Source organism: Muntiacus reevesi, chromosome 17, assembly GCF_963930625.1.
Source record: "Muntiacus reevesi chromosome 17, mMunRee1.1, whole genome shotgun sequence".
NCBI classification, from domain to species: Eukaryota; Metazoa; Chordata; class Mammalia; order Artiodactyla; family Cervidae; genus Muntiacus; species Muntiacus reevesi.
In genome coordinates, this window is record NC_089265.1 from 6,764,359 (window position 1) to 6,774,082 (window position 9,724).

A 9,724-nucleotide genomic window follows, 5' to 3' on the forward strand; every position below is an offset into this window, starting at 1 on the left:
AAGGCTAACAGAGTTTTGCCAAGAGAACACACTGGTCATAGCAAACACCCTCTTCCAACAACACAAGAGAAGACTCTATACATGGACATCACCAGATGGTGAATGCAAAAATCAGATTGATTATATTCTTTGCAGCCAAAGATGGAGAAGCTCTATACAGTCAGCAAAAACAAGACTGAGAGCTGACTGCGGCTTTGATCATGAACTGCTTATTGCCAAATTCAGACTTACATTGAAGAAAGTAAGGAAAACCACTAGACCCAAACTAAGTGCCCTGTTAATTATTGAATGCTGCTTAAGGCACAATTTTGTTTCTGTGACTTAATTATAGTGCTTTGGTTCATTTATTTTGATTAGTACTGTTGGGAAAATCTAGAGATTATTTTGTAATATTCTCTTAAAAACTTGTATAACATTTTCTCATAAATTATAAGTGGAAAAAATATATTTGCTATGGATGGGAAATTTATTTAGAAGAATTACATAAGACTTTCAAAAGCTTAATGAAAGTAAATGCTTTAGGTTAGTAATAATTGTACTTTCTTGACATGATAAAACTCAGCTTACTTATAAAATGTTTAAAGAACAATTCTTCCTTGAAAACTCTTATAAAATAAAAAGCATGGCTGTCCCATAGAACTCATTTGAATTAGACCTTGTAAATAATTTCTAATACTGAAGAAAATTATAAACCTTGAAATGTTCTACATTTCTCTGTCTATTTTATAAGCTCATTTTATAATTTGAAAGTTTTTCTTTGTACATGAAAATTATTCTAAATGATGTAAATTATTACTCTTCAATACTATAAATTATTGAACAACTATAATTAATAAAGGTAATAAATTTAAGCAGATAATAATGTGTCAATAAATAATACTCTTTTGTATTATAAATGTATAATTGTTTAATTTTTTCTTACAAAAACCTATAATTGACTTTTGTGATTTTATCTCATAACTACAAACTAAAAACCCTTTCTATAATGACTACTATAGTTTTCATGCTAGCAAACTTTTCATTAATTACTATGTTCCTTCTCGAGATCCTCTACTATAAGGACCAAAATATTTTTGTTATCTCAACATGAGTTCTTAACTTTAACTTATAATTTGAGGATTATAAATATTATATACACATACATGTATAATAAGTGCCAACATGTTGATTTAATCACAACCAATAGATCAGGTTGGTGCTATCAAGTCATATTTGGGTTTATTCCTCTATATTCCCACTTACTCTCCAGGATCAAAGCCCTGTTCTCTGTTACCTAGGGGTTATAAGCTTTATTTTTCAGCTATCTACATAGGAAAAAAGGGAAAGTTGCTACATTAGGTAATCTAAGGTCAATATCCAGAAAGTTTTTCTTATAAAGCTTACACTTGAAGATAAAAAGGAAAAATAACTCATATAAGGTTGCCTTGCCTCTGGACACAACAGGCACTTTTTGATTGACAACAAAAGGTCTACAGGAATAGAACCCTGGCACCATATTTAATGGTACACATACTCAAGAATTGGGCCTCCCTGACAATAACCAGATTTTTCTACTTCTGAGGCAATTTGGGGCAGGTCAGAGACTTTTGTACTGTTACATGCAACCCCTCCTCTGATTTTTAATTCCATTCCCTTCTTCTCCGCTTGAAGTCCTCTCTTTTGGATGCCCAAAAATGTTTTGAAAGTAAAAAACGAAAAAATTCAGATATTAATTTTTTCTATAACAATCCTAATTTCTCCATAAAGTAGAAGCTGAGTTGACCTGTGAGAAATGACCTTGCTAAATACCAGGCTCATGAATTAGCTGATGAAACTCAGTCGAGAAGGAGAGAGAGGAATGTTAAATTGGGTCACAGGAGTTAATTGTTGGAGCAGCTACAGAATAAATGATGCACCCTTCACTGTAAGTATTGCCATTTTTGTGATGATCCTGGACATTAATGATTTCTTTTTTCTTTTTTTGATGGATTTGAATGTTTGAGAAGAGGCTTTTGGGGGGAGTAGTATTTGTCAGTATAACAACTGATCATTGGTGCATCAATTGCATTGTGACAATAAAAATGTGTTTTTATGGAGGCTTTTTACTCATTCTTCCTGTAGGATAGCCACTGGTGAATTTTTAACAAGAAAGAAATCCAGGATCTTTTATCTGGAATTTAAATGAGGAGTTGTTAAAATTTAGTTGGATAACACATCATAAGCAGTTAAATAAATTTAGTGTTACTCTGGGTCATATATTATAACAAGGATAATACTTTATATAAACCCTATCTTTTAATATCATAACAGTATTAACTAAAATATTTGATCTCTTAAACAGTTTCCAGCTTCACAAAACAACATTGCACATAGTTTGATAATAAACATGATCACACACACAACACACTCTTTGATTTTTTAGATAAGCTTGTGGGCTAGTCAAGTTTGAGAAATAAGATTACAGAGTTTAGTTCCTCTGAGGACTTCTTACACTTCAAATTATTTAAGAAATGGGAAATATAACTTGCTTTGTTTAAATTTAGAATACCCATAAAAAAGACCCAGATAGATATGTTGAGACTGAGCTATAGACCTATGGATATTTATATATATATATACAAACATGTATATAAATAAAATCCACTGGTAGAATTAGTGAGAATACCTCTCGGTGTCTTGCCAAGTGTTTTGATCTGAAATAACACTTTCCCCTCTGATATTAACATGAATTATTAAGGTTAGGATTTTGGTTAAACTCTGGTTTTATAGTATCATTCATTTTAAAAGTTGATTTATAATATTATATGAACTTATGCTGTCATAAATAGAGCCACTGTTGACAAATTACCCACTGCAAAATATGGGATACAGAATTAAAGTATAAAATTATAATTTCTGGTTCTGTCTAAACAAATAAATTGCTTTTGAAATTAGTGTTATGAGTCATATACTTAATTTTTAAAAGTTAATTTTTTTTATTTTAAGCATTCTTTTCATAAAAATTGATTACACTAATCCTGCAAAGATGAAAATAGGAACTTAGAACTCAGCATTATTTTCTAATTTACTATCTGTTTGATTATAATCTCTGAACAGTTTCACACAGCTAGTGGTCAGCTGACTTCCCAGAGAAAATGGCTTTGTTTAAGACACAGTATTGGAAAATGCTTCAGATTCAACCCAAATAGAAGGAAAATTGCATAAAAACCAGTTGCTGCGTTCTGATGTCTTCTCAGAGGTTTGGAGAAATAGGGTTTCTCCCTCCCTCACAATAGGAAAAAACCTTGAAGACGCAAATTAATAACTTCAATTAGATAATAAAAACTGCCATGAGAAAAAAAATTGAAAATAAAAACAGGAATGTGAAAGCACGCTGCATCCACCAATCTGCTCATCTGAGACATAAGATGCTGAGTGCTATATAAGCTGGTAGGAAGAATCAACCAGAGTTGAATCACTCAAGTCTGAGAGTAGGTGAGCCTGAGAGAGACACAGACAAATTAAGTTTACACCCAGTTCAGTTCAATTCAGTTCAGTCGCTCAGTCGTGTCCGACTCTTCGCAACCCCATGAATCGCAGCATGCCAGGCCTCCCTGTCCATCACCAACTCCTGGAGTCCACCCAAACCCATGTCCATCGAGTCAGTGATGCCATCCAGCCATCTCATTCTATGCCATCCCCTTCTCCTCCTGCCCCCAGTCCTTCCCAGCATTAGGGTCTTTTCCAGTGAGTCAACTCTTCACATGAGGTAGCCAAAGTATTGGAGTTTCAGCTTCAACATCAGTCCTTCCAATGAACACCCAGGACTGATCTAGTTTAGGATGGACTGGTTGGATCTCCTTGCAGTCCAAGGGACTCTCAAGAGTTTTCTCCAACACCACAGTTCAAAAGCATCAATTCTTAGGCACTCAGCTTTCTTTACAGTCCAACTCACATCCATACATAACCACTGGAAAAACCATAGCCTTGACTAAACAGACCTTTTGTTGGCAAAGTAATGTCTCTGCTTTTAAATATGCCATCTAGGTTGGTCATAACTTTCTTCCAAGTTTACACCCAAGAACCCCACAAGTACTTGCAGGGAAAACTAGAAAAAATCCTAAAAAAATTTCCCTCCAGTTGTTGTCTGGGTGTGAAATGGCAGAAACCAATATGCTAATACCAAATACCTAACGTCCACCCAATCTCATCTTCCCTATCAGCACTATGGAAATAAAGCCTTAATACACAAGGTCCTCAAACTCTGATGCCCAGGTACACAGATGGGAACACACTGTACTTAGGAGAAAAATGAGAAAAAAAATCCCTGTCCCCTGTGAAGGGTGAATGCATGTCTAACACTAAGCTGGCATTCCCTCTGGAGGAGGGCCAGGATCACTTGTGAATCAGACCTCACATCTGGGTCCCACTGTTTACATTTACCTGCCTAAGACTGCAACTTGGGATGACTTCAGAGACTGTACCTTCCTGCCCACCCCCCAAATCCCAACATGCAACCACCATACTCACAAGATTTGAGTAAAAATAAAAGTGAGGAAAAGTGAAGAGTAAAATGTGAAATTTCATAAAGAAAAAAGTAAAGCTAGAATTTGACAGTAAAGCTGTATTAAATCCTGCTTATCAAAGGCCGGAGAGTGTCCTTGAAAAATCTTTCTCATAGACTCTTCCTTAATTTCTCAATAGTATACATTTTTAATGGAAAGGATATTGGGAAAATAGTTGCACTGATTTTTTTAGCTAAGACACAAAAGAGAAAAAAAAATAAAGTGGGGCAATTAATGAAGCTTCTCCAAGGGGGAATCAAGTGACCAATTTTCTTTTATTTCAAGGGCCAGTTTCCCTAAATACTAAAGAAAAACCTTGCAGATTTTGGATTGATGGGCTGTATGACAGGGCTTCCCTATAGCTCAGACAGTAAAGAATCTGCCTACAGTGCAGGAGATCTGCGTTTGATCCCTGGGTCGGGAAGATCTCCTGGAGAAGGGAATGGCTACCCACTCCAGTATTCTTGCCTGGAGAATCCCATGGACAGAGGAGCTTAGAAGGCTACAGTCCATGGGGTCTCAAAGAGTTGGACATGACTGAGTAACTAACACATGACATGTCATATTTCCTGAAACTCTTATCAAACCTCTCACTGGGAACCAACAGCAGTAAAGTGCTAGGTACTTTCAATAGCCTTCAAACACTTTGCCTGGCCAGGCTGTCACCCTCAGACCTTTCAGAGAGAAACATTCTTCTCTCCTTGTGACATCACACCCACTATCAAATGGGGTGGGGTAGGAGATTTACTCCAAAAAAGAAGCTCTCCTGATGGCATATTCCTGGACATTCCTGAGGACTCCTTGATCATTACCAGGTCATAGATAATTTAAACATTGATTTACCTGTACTCTTAATAGAAGTTACATGTCTAAGGAATGGTCATACTTCTGGGCATAAATAATGCTGATTTTCCAACATTATTTGAGCTGAACTCCCCAGACATCTCCCCAGGCTTGGAACACACCCTCTAAAATCAGAACCAAAGGAAGTACTGAAATCAGTAGCAAGATAAAAACCAAAGACAGAAATGTCATTAACCTTGTATTACTCTTCGTAATAGTTCTATTTTCTAAGCTAAGAAAGAAAAGAAAAAAAAAAAAAATCCAAAGGGCAGGGATAATGATTTTTCAAAATCTCAGGAGTAGAAATCTAGTAATCAATTCCTACATCCTAATAGTTCAATTCAGTTCAGTTCAGTCACTCAGTCGTGTCCGACTCTTTGCTACCCCATGGACTGCAACACGCCAGGCCTCCCTGTCCATCACCAACTCCCGGAGCTTACTCAAATTCATGTCCTTTGAGTCAGTGATGCCATCCAACCATCACATCCTCTCTCGTTCCCTTCTCCTCCCGCCTTCAATCTTTCCCTGGATCAGGGTCTTTTCCAATGAGTCAGTTCATATCAGGTGGTCAAAGTATTGGAGTTTCAGCTTCAACATCAGTCCTTCCAATGAATATTCAGGACTGATTTCCTTTAGTATGGACTGATTGAATCTCCTTGCTGTCTAAGGGACTCTCAAGAGTCTTCTCCAACACCACAGTTCAAAAGCATCAATTCTTCAGTGCTCAACTTGCTTTATAGTCCAACTCTCACATCCATACATGACAACAGGAAAAACCATAGCCTTGACTAGATGGACCTTTGTTGGCAAAGTAATGTCTCTGCTTTTTAATATGCTGTCTACGTTGGTCATAACTTTCCTTCAAAGGGGTAAGCGTCTTTTAATTTCATGGCTGCAATCACAATCTGCAGTGATTTTGGAGCCCAAAATAATAAAGTCTGCCACTGTTTCCACTGTTTCTCCATCTATTTGCCATGAAGGGATGGGACCATATGCCATGATCTTAGTTTTCTGAATGTTAAGCTTTAAGCCAACTTTTTTACTCTCCTCTTTCACTTTCATCAAGAGGCTCTTTAGTTCCTCTTCACTTGCTGCCATAGGGGTGGTTTCATCTGCATATCTGAGGTTATTGATATTCTCCTGGCAATCTTGAATCCAGCTTATGCTTCATCCAGCCCAGCATTTCTCATGATGTACTCTGCATATAAGTTAAATAACCAGGGTAACAACATACAGCCTTGACGTACTCCTTTTCCTATTTGGATCCAGTCTGTCGTTCCATGTCCAGTTCTAACTGTTGCTTCCTGACATGCATACAGTACAAAACTCAAATATTCTTCTATTTTGGTTCATAATTTACAGCTATAAATCTGTTTTCTGTTATTTGACATCTTTCTTATTCAGTCATGTCTTTGGTCTCTCTCAGGAAAATCAGTAAAGTCCTCAACCAAGACCTGAGTTACCTTCCCAGATTTTGTTTTTATCTTATATATTGACCATCTTTTTTGGACTCAAGTTCAGCTGAGCTCTAGAACTGACTCCATCTCTCTGTCTACTGTTTTATATCCAATAAGCTATACACTTTCTGAGGAGAAGCAAAATTTCATCAAAGTAAAGTATATTCCTTGGGGCATAATTTATATCAAGGAGGTGCATTTCTCATTCCTGAAAAGTTGTAACAATTCAGAATTTTTCCAGGTTAGTAACTAAAAGATCATCAGATGACTCCTGGCTCTCATTGGCTATAGCAGGCAATAGGTCCCCAAATGTATTAATTTTCTATTGCAACAGCAAATTAGCACACACTTAGGTGCTCAAAACAGCATACATTTATAATGTCACAATGCGCATGTGTCAGGAGTCCAGGCATGGCTTAGACGAGTGCTTTGCTCAGGGTCTTACCAGCTGAAATCAAGGTATCAGCCACATTGTAGCCCCGTCTAGAGTTGAAAGGTCTCTTCCAAGCTCATTAGCTTTTTGTGGTTATAGCATTGATGTCCTCAGCTCTAGAGACTGGTGCTCTCCACTGGCGCCCTTCAACCTGGCTGTTTCTTTTTCTTTGAGGACAGCAGGCAAGCTTCCTGCTTTTACAGCTTTCATCTGATTAAGTCAGTCCTACCCAAAATAATATCCCTTTTGAATCACTCAGTCAACTAATTAGGGATCTCAGTTACACCCATAAGATATTTTCACCTTTGCCATATAACAAAATCTAATCACACAAGTGCTATTTATCACTTTCACAGGCCCTTATCTACACACAGGGGAGACGATTATACCAGGGTTATATCAGGAAATTTGGGAGGCTGTTTTAAGCATTCTGCCTACCACACCAATTTTCAGAAATTGCCAATACTGTATGACTTAACCACATCTTTGTTAACCAAATCTCCTACCTGGGAGTTTAAACATGAATAGGCATTTTATGCTTTAAAAAATTCAATAACCTCTCACAAAGGGCCTTGTTGCTATTGTTTAGTGGCTAAGTTGGGTCCAACCCTTTGCGACCCCATGAACTGTAGCCCACCAGGTTCCTCTGTTCGTGGAGTTTTCCAGGCAAGAACACTGGAGTGGGTTCCATCTCCAGGGGATCTTCCCAACCCAGGGAATGAACCCACATCTACTATATTGGCAAAGAGATTCTTTACCACTGAGCCACCAGGGAAACCCCACTATAGGCCTACCTTGTCACTAATCTCACTGTCTGTTCATACATGAGAGATCTGAACAAGCCCTCAGTGTTCTGACTCAACTTTATGGAATTATCACAGATCAGTGTCAGGTAACTGTTTTCCATTAGCCCTGTATCAAAATTCTACTCAGTTTAAAGCTGATTGCCACAGATGCCACATCATAGAGGCTTCCATTAACATAATTTCTTTTAGGATTTGTCTTAAACTTAATGGTTTAAGCTGCTAAATTTTGCTGTCCACCAAAACTATGCAGTATTTACCAGTAGGATGACTATTTCCTATCAAGTCATATTATTTACTGTATTTCCATTCATCATTGTAATACTTTAAATTCTACTTTTCTTGCACAGAAGGAAAGCTCATTAGTCCCTAAGTGCTGGTTTTCAAATATCTGATAGATTTATCAAGACAATCCTACTAGCTGTATTAAAACATGCCTGGAAACCTAGATTTAACCTTGTTTGTAGATCATATCTTAATAATGGAACCAGAAAATATCAGGCAGGATACATTATAACAGATCTCAACTCACCACTAGAATATGATCCCTTTCCAGAAGCAAAATTAGCCCAGATGACAAAGTTGGTTCTGATCCCCACAAGCTTCCTGGTTAAATGAAAAAAGTAGGGTGTTTATACACACACTAATGGTAGAAACACTTGGGAAATAGTCTATTATTTCTAAAAATTTTAGAATAGAGATGCTTAATCTAAGGAGGAACCCTAATTTAGAATGGTCAGCATATTAGGGACATTTTAATAGCTCTAATTTTTTTTTTAAGGAATTGGCTATTTTCAGGTTAGACGCCCATTCATAAAGAGATACTCAAGCCAAAGGAAATGACCTTGTTGATCATTATGCCAAACAGGCAATCACTATTAAGACCCCAAACCTCACAATACTAAAAGAGACCATGTCTTTGGAGAATATCAAAGAGAATATTATGAAATATTATACAATGCCAGCCTTTAGTCCAGAGTTAGAAAAAACCATTTATTACATGGAAATAACTCCTTCCACAGTTAGAGTGGCTGCTTATAGCCTCAGATAAAAATTTTGAAAAATTGTACATGATACTTATTACCCACACATCTAGGACAAATTGATCACTGTACTCACTCAACATTAGTGAAGAGATATTTATTTCATTGACTTTTGTTAATAAATAGTATACAAAATTTAAAATATTATTGAACAAACCCACAAGGGCGTTTTGATCAAAAATCACTGGGTGCCCTCCAGCAACTGACAATGAGTTTGGAGTACAAAAGCCTACTGGCTATTATCCAAAACTGGACAGGACTATGTTACCTTTTTACAACTGATGTCTGTCTTAAGGCTGTAGATGAGGCCATCACCTAGCACCCATTGCCACTCATCAGTTTCCACTCTCAGGAGAAGAGTTAGTTAAATGAATTTTAGAGTGAGATCATCTGGACCTGGATTTTAGGACCAAAACTCTAATCACCTAAGGAGAATTCTGGATTTTTTTCCTCTGTTTCAGCCTCTTCATGTTTTACAAAACAATCAGAAATAGGGTGAATTCTACATGCTATGGTTCAGAGACTTGTCGAGTCCAACTAGAAAATGCCACCAACTCTGGGCCCAAAATGTCGCTAATTTGGACAGGTAGCTAGTAGTTCAGAGCAAAGTAACTTTAGATAT